The sequence below is a fragment of the Ursus arctos genome, unplaced genomic scaffold, assembly GCF_023065955.2.
Source record: "Ursus arctos isolate Adak ecotype North America unplaced genomic scaffold, UrsArc2.0 scaffold_5, whole genome shotgun sequence".
Lineage (NCBI taxonomy): Eukaryota > Metazoa > Chordata > Mammalia > Carnivora > Ursidae > Ursus > Ursus arctos.
The window spans coordinates 57,901,678-57,916,303 of NW_026623067.1; the positions used below are offsets into that span (position 1 = coordinate 57,901,678).

A 14,626-nucleotide genomic window follows, 5' to 3' on the forward strand; every position below is an offset into this window, starting at 1 on the left:
GCCCTTCACTTAGCTAACCGTTATTCATCATTTAGGTCTCAGGTTAGATGCCACTTCTTCTCGGAAGTCTTCCTTCATACCTCAAGTCTGAGTCACATGCTCCTATGATTTCAGAAGCTCCCACTTGTAATGCTTTATTAAATCATCCATTCTGCCCATGAAAATATTTGCTCCCAAGGGCAATTTTGTTCATTACATCCCTTAGTCTAGCATAATGTGTGGCACACAGGCTACTCAATAAAAATGTGTTTATTTGAAGAAATAAAACATCCCATTTCCAACACTCAGGTATCCGGCAGAGGTGGAAGTGTCACTTTTCTCTGCTAGTCTCCTGTCCCCGTAGTCCCTGTTCATAAGGTCAGGGTCTTATAGGTCCTGTTCATAACCCAGGTGAGCATCCTTTGGCCCTCTTTTCAGCTTAATCACGGGTTGTCTAGCCTTATGTGTGCCCATCTCAGCATTTTTTTTTAAAGATTTTATTTATTTATTCGACAGAGATAGAGACAGCCAGCGAGAGAGGGAACACAAGCAGGGGGAGTGGGAGAGGAAGAAGCAGGCTCAGAGCGGAGGAGCCTGATGTGGGGCTCGATCCCACAACGCCGGGATCACGCCCTGAGCCGAAGGCAGACGCCTAACCGCTGTGCCACCCAGGCGCCCCTCATCTCAGCATTTTTTTCTGCTATGTATAAAAACTTTTTTTCTATGAGGAAATGTATTCTTAGTTCCTAACACTGACTTTACATGAGTTTTGTACTATTTTTTAAAAATTCAGTACTATCTCTACCATATGTAAATACGGATCACTCAGTGCAAATACATTCGATGTTGGTTCTTCCAAGTAAAATAAATAACCTTGCCACAGGATAATTCTTAAGAGCAATTTGGTTTATGTCTTAGTCTTTGTTTTCCTTTTTGGAGTCCAACTTTGCTAAAGAAAAAAAATGTTCAATTCCAATAGGGTCATTTCAAAAATGCATTTTTAAAGTTCCAAATGCTCAATAGTTTTTCCTTTTGCTTTGGCTGGTTATGAAGATTTTATAGGTCCAAGTACATAAACTTTGATGCTTTAATTAATGCTTATGGCTATATTACGAGAGAAAGAAAATACTTTAATAAGTTTATACAAATGAGTCATATGATTTCCCCAACTGTAGCCACAACACACAGCACCCTGCACTGTAGGACATCTGTTTGTCTCTTTCAAAAAGTTGAGTATGGGATTTCAGCAGCAAATTTGAAAATGACAGAGCTACACTCACCACCATGTTGGCAAAAGATCTACCCTGAGCCTCTTCCTCCTCGGCTGCTATATCAAAGGACAGTAGCTGCTTATAAGATCCTGTTAAGCCATGGCATACCTTTTTAAACCAATGATGGGGCAGGGGGACATCGTGGCAAAACTCTTTGACCAAAGAAAGGTATTCACCATGGGAATAATAAGGGAAGTGTTACGAAAATGGAGGGAGCCAGTGGTCTGTGAATAGACAAATTCTGGCTCTCTTTGCAACCAATGGGTAAGATTTGCTCTTGGTGTCACAAGAATGCTCCTCCTCTCGACAGAACTTCCAAGGAAGTGTCTCATCCCGCTGCTCACATAGCCATGGCCTGTTAGCCCCAACTTTGAGAATGCTTTACGAGCACTTTTGCTTTCTCTCTCTTTTCATGCTCGTTTTGCAAGAGTTTGCTCTTGACTTGACCTTGCTTTTCATCTTCATTTTGTTCTCTGGGGTAGACAACTAGATGGAATACAGGTCAAAGGCCAGGACCCTGCCTTATTTCTCCTTGTCCCTGCAATTTCTCTCCTCCATCCTCTGTGGATCCCAATTGAAGATTTCTCTTTAAGCCTCCAGCTGATCATGATGATGAAAGACGGCTTCCTGTTCCCTTTATTCAATTGAGGAGTTTCTTTTTTGTCTTCTGTGGCTGAGGAGGTAGTGAGTGTCTCATCAATATTCAAACCAGGGCTACTTGGTGTTGTTCCGGGATCAGCAGCATTAGTCTCACTTGAGAGCTTGCGAGAAACGAAAATTTTCAGGCCTCTTGCTAAACCTACTAAATCAGAATCTCTGAGTGAGGGAGGAGGCAGAAATCTGGAGGTTGACAAGTTCTCCAGGTGATTCCTATGCAGTATGAGAACCACTGTCTCAACTGCCAGCTCTATGAACGACAAGGCAGTGATGGGGGATTATTTGTGTTCTCTGTGTTCCCAGGGTAGAAGAACAGAATACTCTGGCAGCAGGTAACTAGGTTTTCCTGGCGGGACAGACAGCAAGTCTGCCTAAAGTCCTACGCAGACAATTTTCTAAAATCAGCAGCAAGGATTCAGGACCAAGTTTACCCACTGGGAGGTTTCTCTTGAAAGTCCCAAAGTTTCTGTTCTTTTTCCCCACCGCACCCACTACCCCATAACTACTTTGCAGCAACCAGTCTGATGTGCTCACTGCCTGTGTAGGTCACGGTCTCATCTTTGCCCATGCCCATTTGTGAGCTCCTGAATCTCCAGCAATCTAGAACTGACCCACATCCCCTTCCAAGGCTTCGTTCTGCCAGTGAGCAAATAGTTACTGAGCCCTTGATATGTGCAAGGTTTCGTTAACCAGCAGCCCCCACCTCTTCTACCCCCTGCTGCCCATGTCCTGCAGGATCCTATCTTGGTGACTGCCTGACCCATAACTGGGCACGCAGCCACCAAAACTCAGAAAGCAGTAGGCCCCTTCTGCAGTCTCTGCTCTAATGATTTTCAAACTGTTTAGTAAAATAACCATATTAGAACACCTACACAGAAAATAAGAGCAGTATTTTATTCATACGAATGCATTTTGAAATTAAAAAGAAGTTAAATTATAGGTTACCCAATGAGTACAATGAGGCTATTTTGACCCCTCCAAATGAAGTTAGGTGGACGGGAGTAGTGAAGTGTGCCTCTGTGTCAGTCTGTGCCTAGACGAGCTGGTTGCACAGTACTGAGAAGAAGAAAAAAAATCTTCGTTCAGGTAAGTAGTTACACATGGTAACAGTTGGGTTTTGTTGGTTTGTTTGTTGGTTTGTTGTTTTAAGATAACTTTCCTTGCAACCTTGGGATACTGTTCCATGAGACAGATGGCAAGACAACTTCGTGCCAAGGTTTACCCGCAAAGAGGTGTTTACATGGCATTATAACTAACACATTGACAGTCTTTAGTGGGTTAAAATTTGGCACATGTCATACTTGACTGTGTCTCCTTTTTATATACATAATTGGAAGAAAACTTTAATGTAATTTAAATCAAATGTCTGGAAACGCTAAAAACCTTTGCAGCCCTCAGGGAACGCTACAAAACACAAATCACTTCCCAGATGAGAGACCAAGATGAAGTCACTTACTCAGGTCCGACGGCTTCCTGGTGTCAGAGCCTGCTGCGTCTCACGTCGCCTGACTCCTGGCTTTTCTTCCCTGCTTCCCATGGAGACCCCGTGTAGATTCCCAGTGCTGTGCCCTGGGCCGAATCTTCCAGAGCGGGAGCTCTGTTGATCCTGCTTAAGTGAATGGCAGAATGGAATTTCCCCAGAGCCATTTCTCGTCTCCAGCTGGAGGGTGCCGGGCAGGGGCAGGGCAGGGAGGGCTGCGGGGGAATGAAGGCCCCGCTAAGCGACTCTGCCTCTTGCGGTGCCCGACCATGAGCCCGCGCACACGTCCTCTCCAGATAATCCGGTTCTGCCCTCGCAGCCCGGGCTTGGCGCGCTCGCGGAGCTCTGCCTGGCTATTCTTGCACGGGGCCCGGTCCCAGGAAGCACTTGCTCCTGTGGATGAACCGCATCTGCCAGGCGCTGGGTCCCCCGACGGCGGTATCTTCCCCGCGATGTGGGGGGCGGGGAGACGGCGCAGGAAAATGGCGGGGACGGCAGACAGCAGAGCCATCCTGGCATCTGCACGTCGCCTCACTGACCCCTTCTCTTAGCAGCTCGCTCGTTTCAAAACAGCCACCCCGGGGGGAGAAAGCCCGAAATGGGTGAGGGCGGACGAAGGGAAGCAGGGAAGGAAGGTCGGAAAGCCTTTTCTCTGCTTCAGCAGTTTGGCGTCTCTTTTTACCTCAGAGAACTGGCAGCAGCCCTTCTGCAGAGCTTGCTGCAGCCTGTGACGGGGTATCTCCCTCGGCCGGGAGCTGAAACTCTGCCCACCTCCACACGGCGTTGGAGATTAAACAGGTTTCGGGCATGTCTGTCATCGGGAGAGAAAAATTCAGTCCTGCAGGCCCCAGACAGCTCACCCAATAAAGGCCCTCAGGTCTCCTAGCAACTTGCCGTGCTTAGATTTTTCCAGCTACTTTTGCAAGGTGGAATTTAATTTTAAAAAATATGAGGGCCCTGTCAGTAAAACCAAAAGGGCTGGAACACAGAGGTTTAGGGGACATGGATCCCTCTAACTGCTCCCGCTTTATGAGGGAAAACTAGCCCAGGGCTGAGGGTGATTTATTCTTTACTTCCCGTTAGAATTAGAATCAAATGGATTGCTTTAATATTTTTGTCTCTCACAAAGAAAAGTAATAAATCTAAGAAGGCTGCCTGCTGTTATGTTCAAGCCTAACCTTTCTCACATAATCACCCCACAGAAGATATTGCTGTTGCTTCCCCAGTACCCGTTCTCTCCTTCCTTGCCAGAAGAAATGGCTGGCAATGCGCTCAGGTGAAAATAATCATATTCCCAGCTTCCTCTACACACTAGAGCAGCCATGTGACCCAGTTTTAGCTAATGACCTGTAAGCAAAGCTGACAGGATAGGGCTTCTGATTAACACTGACAGACTCAGATAATATGGGAAGTTTGCATGTCTTTTTCTGTGTCATTTTTCTTGGTCAGAATGATGGCTGGAGGCAGAGCAGCCACCTTGCAACCATGAGGATGAAGCCCTCACACGAAGAATGGTGGAGAAGCAGCCAAAGGTCTGCGGGTCCTTGATATCTCCCTTGAACATTTGTAACAGCTCTTGACTGCTTGCCTCAAAACTTATTCTCAACCAGCAAAATAAAATCCATTTGGTTAAGACTTTGTATTTTGATTTCTCTTAAATGCGGCAAAATGCAATTCTAACTAATACTCTTTCAAAGCAAAGCTTCACACCATCACAAGGAATGCTCTTGTCCATCTGGTAGAACAAGAATCTCTTTCCTCATTTCCTAACATGAGGGAATTGAGGCAGTGGGAAAATATCAAGTGAGTAACTTCGTTTTTGCGGAATCCGATTCTCTCTCTCAGCCCTTGACTTCTGAAATCTCTCAGCAACATTTGGGCCCCTGGCTACTTCCTCTTCCTTGAAATTTTCTACTTCTTTACTTCTGTGATATATTTCTCCATGCTTTTTTCTCTTTTTGTTGGCCCACTCTCCAGTGCCTCGTAGGTCCTACTCCTTCTGCCTGTCCCTTAAATGCACGTCTCCCAGAGTTTCCTTTCTCTTAGCATCTCATACTCCACTTGGGTAGTGGTCTGACGCCTAACCACGGCATCCACTATCGCTACCTAGTATTGAAAACTGAAACAACTACTGACATTGGAAAAGGATGTCTACCATGTACTGCTAAGAGAAAAACAGCAGCTCACAGGATAAGATGTGCTGCTTGATTCCATTCCTGTAAAATGGGAGGAAGAAAAGCATATATGCATAGAAAAAACTGTCTGAAAGGCATATAAGCAAGATGTTAACAGGGCATGGGTAATGGAGTTAAGGGTTTAGAGTCCTTAATTCAAATGTGAAATTAACCCTTTAATCTCTAAAGTTTGAATCAACGGACTTTCAGTCATTTCCAAACTATTTCCCCATTTTTACTCCACAAGAACTTAACTGCTTTGGGCAGTCATTCATTCATTCATTTGGTGAGTTTTTATTATGTGACTGCTCTGGGCCAGGTCTGTGAGAAACACTGTAAAAATAAACCCCAAGTCCAAGGAGCTCTCATTTGAAACAAACTGGGTATACACAATTTCATTTTTAAACTGATAGAGGAAGGGCATCATTTGCATACTCACATTTAAGGGCTGTTTCCAGGTAGAACACAGTATGGGTTAGGCAGCAGCTCCCCCTGGCATCTTTCCTGACTGAGCACGACAGGCAGGCCCAGGCTGACTGCTTCTCATAGCCTCTAAAGACTTTCCTGGACTGGGGGCTCTGTCCCCAGAACCTGCCGAACCAGTCTTCCCTGGGCAATCTATGAGATGACATACCCAGAATGGTTTCCAGCTTCTCTAATTAACTCTAAGCACTCCAAAGTCAAAGTTCAGAAAGTTAAAAGAACAAACAAGCAAACTCAACATACAAACGTAAAGAATTTGTCACACAACCTTGCTCCTTTCATATAACCTTGCTCTCACCATTGTTCTTTCCCCCTTATGAAGTCCCAGTTCTGCACTTGCAAAAATACTCAGGGGATCTAGGAGAACTCTTGCCTGCACACAGAAGTGGATGGGATGGTGTACAGCGTCCAAATCCTTTACTCCTTATGAATCTATAAACCCACTGGCAGCTGGCCTTTGCTTTCCGTCTCCCTTCATGGGACAAAGAAGCTGCCTTCCCCCTGTTTATGACCAGTCCTTGTGCTTGTTCTTGAGTCTAGCTTCCTGCCTCTTCAGGAATCTTTCTCCATTGGTCATCCTCTTTCCGGTATCTTTGAGCTCTCTTTTTCTGAAACTAGCCCTTTCCCATCAGCATCGAAATACACGAGAAGTCTCTGCCAATTGCAGAAACATATGGAATGGATTGATTGGGTTATACATTCTGGATGAGGATGGAACTCTGCGCCGTTCGGGTTGCATCTTCTGCATCTGAAAAAGTGCTGGGTCTTCTGGGGGTTGTAGGCCCATTAGTGGATCACTTTTGTACTGAACACTCACTCTGCAACATTCTTCCAGGGCTGAGGTCTCCTTTCAGTTACCAGCACCAGACCGCTACCTTGGTGGATAAGCACTTTGGCTTCTCTGGACAGGCCTCAGATTCCCCACGTGAGGAATGGTGCTCCTCTCCCACTCTGAGCAGATCCTGGATGGCAGAATGAATGGGGATAAAAGCTGCTGGCAGGCTGTGTACAGCACACCATTTACTCCACCTGAACATCTTCTCGAACATGAATCTTCAGGCTGTGTTGGCTCCACACACCACCAACCCTTCAACAGGGGAGTGGGGGGAGGGGTGTCCGTGTATCTAGTTTGCTGTGAATGAGGGCACTTAAATGTGTACTTTATGTCTAAAGACCAAGTGAATAAGTGGGAGGTATTTGGAAAACTGGCTGAAAAACTCATAAAAGTTACCTCTATTTTCTGAATAGAAGTGTCCATTACTATTTTTAAAAACCAGTCTTCAAAATTAAAAGACTAATTGTTGCCCTTGAATCAGTATGAGGGAACTCTGATACATTTCCCAAAAATCTCGTTCGTTTACCTGGAAAGACAGTTGCACTCGGCTGGAATTCCTCAGCTGTAGAACAATGCAAAACCACTGCACCCGAGGCAGGCTTCATTCAGGGGGCCCTCCTGGGGGCTCTCAGGTGGGCAGGAATAAGAATTTGGGCTAGAAATCGGCCAAGCCACAGGGCTTTTGAAGAATCTAGCATGACCTCAATTTCCCAGGGGCCTCCTCTCAAGTCTCATCTGAAAGCTGGAAACACTCGTAACTGTCCACGTCCCCATTCAACATCATCGCCCAGTGCTCCACAGCCAGCTTGCCCAGCGCCAAGACCGAGGCAGCTACAGCACGAGGTGGCCAGCTTCCAGGGGGACCTTCCTGAATGGGTTCCTGAGGCTGGCCTTATGCTCATGAAGCACAGAGATTTTCATAAGCGTTGGTGCTAATCCCCCAAACCCCCCACCCCCACCCCATCTCTGCAGCCACTGCACCAGCTCTCCTGGCCACCAAGCCCCTTCTCCCACCAAAGGATGCCAACCCCACAGCCTGGAAAAACAGCCTAAGCTGGTCTGCTAAGGTGTCCAATGGTGTTGAAAGTCAAAACAGAGATCTGAGAGAGCAATTCGCTTTGAAAGACACTGGGAGAAGCCTGAGGGAAGACCCCTGAGGTCTGTTAGGAGGTGACAGCTTTGGACAGCGTGCTTGTTTATTCATGTCTCAGATGAGGGTGTGTGTGGGTGTCTATGTGTGATCTTTCTGCCTTTGCCCAGATGTGAGTGTGGGCTTTGTTGATAACAAGTGACTTTGACTCGGAGGGCACGGTGTGTGCATAACCTCTGGTGTATGTTTGTCCAGGTTGAAAGGACACACCGGTGTCTGGTCGCACACGTTATCTTCACCCTTTCCTGAGGCTGCTCAATTCACTAGGAAGGGAGAGCAGCTCCTCGAATGCTTTTCATGCCTTTCCCGCGTGCTCCTCCCATTCCTTCTCAGTCCTGTCCAAATACATCTCCAATTCCATCGATCCATCTCACTGTCTTCTGGACCATCCCACCCTCTTGGCACGTTTTCCTTCCTGGATCAAGCTGCCAAAATCCACTTTTGTTTTGATGCCAGTGGTGAGACTGACTTGCTATAGGTTTTGATAGTAGGAAACCCTGCTGGTTCTAGCACTCCCTAGCGCCCCGTTTCCCAGATGAAACTTGCTTGGGGCAGAAGAAAAAAAGAATCAGACTCCTTTTGCTACATAAATAGATGGGACACTCAAACTCAGAGCTAAATAGAATTTCTTGAACGTTTGTAGGCTTGCGTAATGACCTATGAAGTCAAAGTCGCTAAAGCTTTCTGATTAATTACATGTATGCATTCACTCTAATGCCTTTAAAAAAAAAATGAAAGAAACAAAGAAATGAAATACTTTGCTGCCCCGGCTACCTCCTGAGATTTACCAAGATTCTGGTGAGGACAGCTTCCCTCTGATGACATGGAGGCCTTTTCTTTGTAAAGACCTGCTGGCAACGGAGTGTTTTGCAAACGGAATTCAGAAGGAAGGAAAATATTTCGTGATGGCATGACCCTGAGCCAAGCATAGCATTCACTAAATGGCTTCCCTGTAGGGTCAGCATGGAGACGACAACAGGCCGCATTTATCAAATCTGTAAACAGAGGGCCAGGGGGTTCCAGAGCAGAAGACACTGACACTGTCACCCATCTTTGTAAGTGACAACCACCCTGCAAATCTCAAGCTGTAAGAGGGCTCTCTAGAGCTGAAGCGGTAAGAATGTGAGGGATCGTCAGGACAGCTGAGGGTGTGGGACATTCCTAAAGTGGGTTGGGGAGGGAGGGGCTTTTGGCAGAAACTTTGGGCTTAATCCAGTCCTGCCGGTTTGGACGAGAAGTGGGTTTTCTATATAAACTGACCCACCAGCGCTGGGAGAAAAGAGAGAGAACAGAAATCTTAGCTAAAAAGGGTTTTGACCTAGGTGTAGTGCATTCCAGGTGGAGCTGCAGAGCTGGGGTGGGGGTCCCCTGAAATGTAAGAGTGCTCCATGGCATGGGCACAGCCTGGGTGGAACGGAGTAAGTCAGCTGGCCCATGAATCAGGCCTTCCTGCCAGCCATGCCGAGGGGATTCTCACCCTATGGAGTGTTGTCAATCCCTCCGGAATCTCAAGACACAGGTAACGGCTTGGCCCTGGTGAGAAACGGCCGGCTTCCCATTTCCCCCCAGTATGACTTCCTGTACATCCAGCCAGGGGCCCTGCCCACTCCCCCGCAGAGCTCAGGAGCCGAGCGGAGAAGGAAAAAACAAGGCTGATTCATGTTTGTGATTAACTTCTCACCTAATGCTGTAATCCCATACGCAGACCTGGCCCAGCTGTCGGGGCTTGGCTGGGAACCGGGCTCTCAGAGGAAGGGCAGGGGGCCGCAGATTCCGCCCCCACCCGCCTGCAGCAACCCTCCGAGGGTTGTGTCTCAGAAGTCACCTCGTTCGGGACCCCTTCTTCTGTCTCCCCTGTCAGATCTCTCCCTTCAGCTAACCCTGCAGCGTCTTCTGCACCTCCTTCATAGCATTTGCCTTTTCTTCACCTTCCCTTGAGGGTGACAGCCACGTTCCCCTTCTTGTGAAACCTCCTGAGGTGCCCAGCCTCACGGCAAGCCCAAGTGAGGACTCAGGAAACCACCGTGAACAGAACAGCCACAGGGTGACCACCCCTGAAAGCCTGCGCTGGACAGAAAAGAAGCCCAAAGCAAATTCCAGCCTCTCGTCTGCACCTCAGCTGGCCTGAGCGGGCCGTGCAGATGTGACCTCCCTCTGCTTTTCTCAACAATAATCCCAGCCCCTTGTTATGATAAACTACTTGCTCCTTGCTCGGCAGTACATTCAGGAACTGGACGGCTGCCAAGAAAAACTCAGGAGCTATGGTAGGGGCTATTGAAATAAATTAATGGCTTATGATATATATAGGAAAAACAGCGCTAGGTAATAAGCTTATATGCCAACAAAAATCACATGGTTATTTAAGAGGAAGAGTTTTTACATAAATGTGTATGATTTTAACTAAGAAGACTGATTTAGAAAAAAAAAAGTAATTCACAACCTGTTTAGCCAAGTAAATAATGGTCCTCCAAAGTTGGTATCAGTAACTTGGGAAGCCGTGACTGCCGAAAACAGCCCTCTTCTTCTTTTTGGAGGTCTGCAGGGTTAGTCCAGGAGGGACATTAGATACATGACTTCATAATTAGGCTTTTTGGCTTCAAGTATCAAATGGTATCACTCACCTTGATTACGGGCCTGATTCACCAGACTTGGCTCTGAATTATTTTTGACATTTTCCAACATTTAAACCCACCTTCAGAAAAACAAGCCTTTGCTACTTCCCAGGCATGCAAAAAGAAGGCACTGTATATTCTGGAGATGCAGAGAAAGAGTCCAAACCCATACTGAGCAAGAAAAATGTCAACGCCGACCTCACAGGTGACCACTGCAACTATGCAAGTTCTAATTTCTTTGTTTGAAGATCTGTCATGTCATTTTAGAATCAGAGTTCACACTTACTCATTCTGTGGAGACTGTCATCAGGTTTGGTTTGCACAAGAGAGCTGACCCGAATCAAGGAATTTCAACTTCGAATTCCAGACCAGCTATGACATTTGGACCAGTGGGAGCCTTTGCAAATCCCTAGGAAAACCTGAGCAGCCCACACGGGCGCTTCACCAGCTGGCCACCCCACCAGAGGTGCACAGAGTGATAACTGAAAGCAGCCTCTCTACTTCTAACGTGGCGTAAATCACCCTGACTCAATTCTTTTTTTTTTTTTTTTAAAGATTTTATTTTATTTACTTGACAGAGAGAGACAGCCAGTGAGAGAGGGAACACAAGCAGGGGGAGTGGGAGAGGAAGAAGCAGGCTCCCAGTGGAGGAGCCCGATGCGGGGCTCGATCCCAGAACGCCAGGATCACGCCCTGAGCCAAAGGCAGATGCCTAATGACTGAGCCACCCAGGCGCCCCACACCCTGACTCAATTCTGAGGGAGGGGGCCGTGCAGGAGTGATGGGCCAGCCCCAGCTTTAAGTGGCTAAGTGAGAAGCGTGGTGTTCTCCAGGTAGTGTTTAGGGCTGTTCTTCGCCTTCATGACAGAGAATGCCAGGACCCACTTCCACAGGTCAGTCAAAACACTGCCAGCGGGCGCCTGGGTGGCTCAGTTAAGCATCCCCCTTCGGCTCGGGTCCTGGTCTCAGGGTCCCGGGATCAAGTCCCACACCTGGCTCTCTGCTCACTGGGGAGTCTGCTCCCTCTACCCCTCCCGCCTTCGTTCTCTCCCTCTCGCTCTCTCTCAAATAAATAAATAAAATATTAAAAAAAAAAAACACGCCCAGCATTAACTCTGCGCTTGATACAAATCAAACCCCAAATGCCCAGCACGTAAGAAAAACGCTCTGCTGTACTATACCTTGGGAGAAGGAGCTGAGCAGAAGTTTGTTACCCAAGGCTTAAATCATATTGCCCGAGGAGGTCCATCTCTTGTTTGCCTCTCTCTCCCTTACCCTCCTTCCTAAGAAACTCTAAGTGAATGAAAGGGCAGTCATTAACTGTGTAAATCCCCATCTGTTTGTGAAGCTAAATTCTGGCTTCCCCGCCCCCGCCTAAGGCTGTGGGAATAGTATGTCCCAGTTCCCCACACACCCCCCCCCCAAGGACACCGGAGCCCCGGGAAACCTGCCTGCTCCATCACCCTCAGTGAGGGGTCCACCTCCAGACTGCAGGTGACATGGGCATGCTCAGACCCAACCACATCTTTCCTGGAGAGCAGGCAGACGTGCTAACACTCCTTGGGAGAAAGAGCCCGCTGCTCTTCTTCCCTCACTGCAGGGGGATGATTGGCCTAGTGTGGCCAAAAGGGGAAGATGCTGAGGAGAAGACAGTGGTAGTCTGCACCCAAAAGTGGCCTGGGCCATAAAACCCAAAGGGGTCCTACTGCTTTTTTGAAGCCCAAGTGGCCCCTAACCCAAACTGTAGCATAGCCAGATGGACGGCAGTTCTGACGCAGCAGTCCTACTGGGCACTGTTGTGTAGGGGCGATGCAAGATCCTGACAGCTGTGCTGGGGTCCATGGGTGATGGCCAGTAGATGGGAATGTGGCCTCTAAGGAGCTTCCATTCCACTTACAATGGTTAAGAGTATAGACTCTGAAGCCAAAGTGCCTAGGTTTGAATCTGGGCCCTTCCGCTGTGTGACTTTGAGCAACTTCCTTAATCGTGTTGTGCCTCGATTCCTCTTCATAGAAAAGATATAAAAACAGCACAGTTTATATAGGGTCACTGTGAAGATTAAATAATTGAATATATCTCCAGGCTAAAAGAGTGTTGGACACATAGGCTATGCTTATGAGGGTGGACTCTTATTACTTGGAAGACATGATCCAAGTCAAAAGTCATCTTCCAGAAGCGCAAGGTCATCTGTGAGGACCTGCAGGGAGAACTCACTGGAGGAAAACCAGGGGTCTGTGGGGTTGAAGCAGCAGGATGGACTTCAAGGGAAAGATGGGACCTGAGTCATGACCTTGAGGCAGGTCTACACTGACCCTTTTCCTCTAACCTACCCTGACCACCCATGAATATGGGGTCCCCACCCCTCAGGAGGACCTCAGGTCTCTCTTCCCAAGCCCTCTTTGACTCTTGCAATCCCCCCTAACCCCCCAACCCTGCTGCTCACCTCCTGAGCTGGTCTTTGGGCTTCATCTTTGATTGCTGTGCTTGTCTACGTGCTGTTGGGTCATGTGAGAGATCTCAGTTCAGGTCTCTTCTGAGTGAGGAGCTGGAGTGACAAAGGTGAGCATCAAACTATGTCAAGTATCACCCTCCAGAAGTTCCCCTGTCTGTTGGCAGACAAGGAAACAGCTAAGTCATCCTGTGGAGGGCTGCCACAGGAGGACAGACGAGGGATCCGTGGAAGGGTGGAGAGAGGTCAGGACTCTCTGGCTGCCAGGGGCTGCAGGGGGCGGGCAATAGGGAGTTGTGGTTTAATTGGGTACAGGGTTTCAATTTTGCCAGATCAAAAGAATTTTGGAGATTGCTTGTACAATGTGAATGTACATAATGTGCCAAACTGTGCAACTAAAACTGGTTAGGACGGTAAATTGTATGTTGTATGTATTTTCCACCACTTGATTGGATTGATTTCCTCATCCCACCTGTGACTGCTCAGACTGTAGCCAGGTAGTGTGATGTGTTGAGGATTTCAGGGATCTGCTTTTCTGCCTGGCCTTTCCCTTAGTCAGATTTTCTGATTATCTGGTTGCAAATCCAGATTATCTAATTGCTCTCTGCTTTCATTTTTTAATCTGAAAAGTAGGAACACGATTTCCCAACCCTGATATTTTAATTGGATTATTATATATGGATGCTTTTCCACTCAGGATCCCAGCCATTATGATAAAACGAACCTTCTCAGATTGTCTAACCTCATTTTGTGACCTACCCCCTCCCAGGCTTAGAAGAAGGCTGCCGAGTTAGTGTGTATGAAATGCTTTGAGTCCCTTGACTTAAATAAGATTAAGTATCAAGGATCCTTTTCACTATTGGGCATGCCCGATTGTATGTCTCGTGAATGCTGTTTGTGATTGTTATTCCTACACAAAGGAGGGAGTAGAAAGCAGAGAGCAAAGAATCCTCCGGCCAAACCATGAAGTTGGCCTTAAAAGACAGAAGCAGTGTCAGCATCCTGAGCCCCACCAGCACCATCAGCTCCCTGAGAAAGGTAGCGGAGAGGTGGGAAAGATGCACAGACGTCTGTATTTGTTCTCCTGATGCTCCTGCCAAAAACTGTTACAACATCCTGTCCCTAACTGGCAAAACAAATAGTACATGCCATCCTCCTGGGCTAAAACTTGTAAGTTACATTATACCCTGATATTAACATTAGAAACCAAACTGCTGGGGTGCCTGGTTGGCTCATTCGGTTAACTGTCTGACTCTTGGTTTCAGCTCAGGTCTTGATCTCAGGGTTGTGAGTTCAAGCCCCTCACTGGGCTCCATGCTGAGCGTGGAGCCAACTTAGAAAAACAACAACAATGAACTTCTTATTTTGAAGTGCTTTTCACAACTTAATCCCTGACTGGTGTGGTGGGGAGTTGTCAAGAGCGTCTTACATCTCTCCACATCAGCCCTAATTGAGAGGCTCCCATCACCCCCGCCCCCCCAACCAGCCTTTCCTCCTCAGGGTTAGGACTCAGATGGAGAGGAGTATTCATTCTCC

The 14,626-nt window shown here is 47.4% G+C and overlaps 1 protein-coding gene across 2 annotated transcripts in view; it reads right to left on the bottom strand.

Moving 5' to 3' along the window:
- FOXD1 (forkhead box D1) overlaps positions 1 to 14,626 on the bottom strand; it is a 178,671-nt gene that overhangs the window by 21,547 nt on the left and 142,498 nt on the right. Inside the window, exons 3-4 of one of the 2 annotated variants that reach the window (XM_057307284.1) lie at positions 13,085 to 13,186; positions 5,691 to 7,006 (exon numbers count right to left, since the gene is read on the bottom strand). The gene's annotated coding sequence lies outside the window, so the exon portion shown is untranslated. Of the gene's footprint in view, positions 1 to 5,690; positions 7,007 to 13,084; positions 13,187 to 14,626 lie in introns of those variants that run through there. The other variant, XM_057307285.1, reaches the window with a different exon arrangement.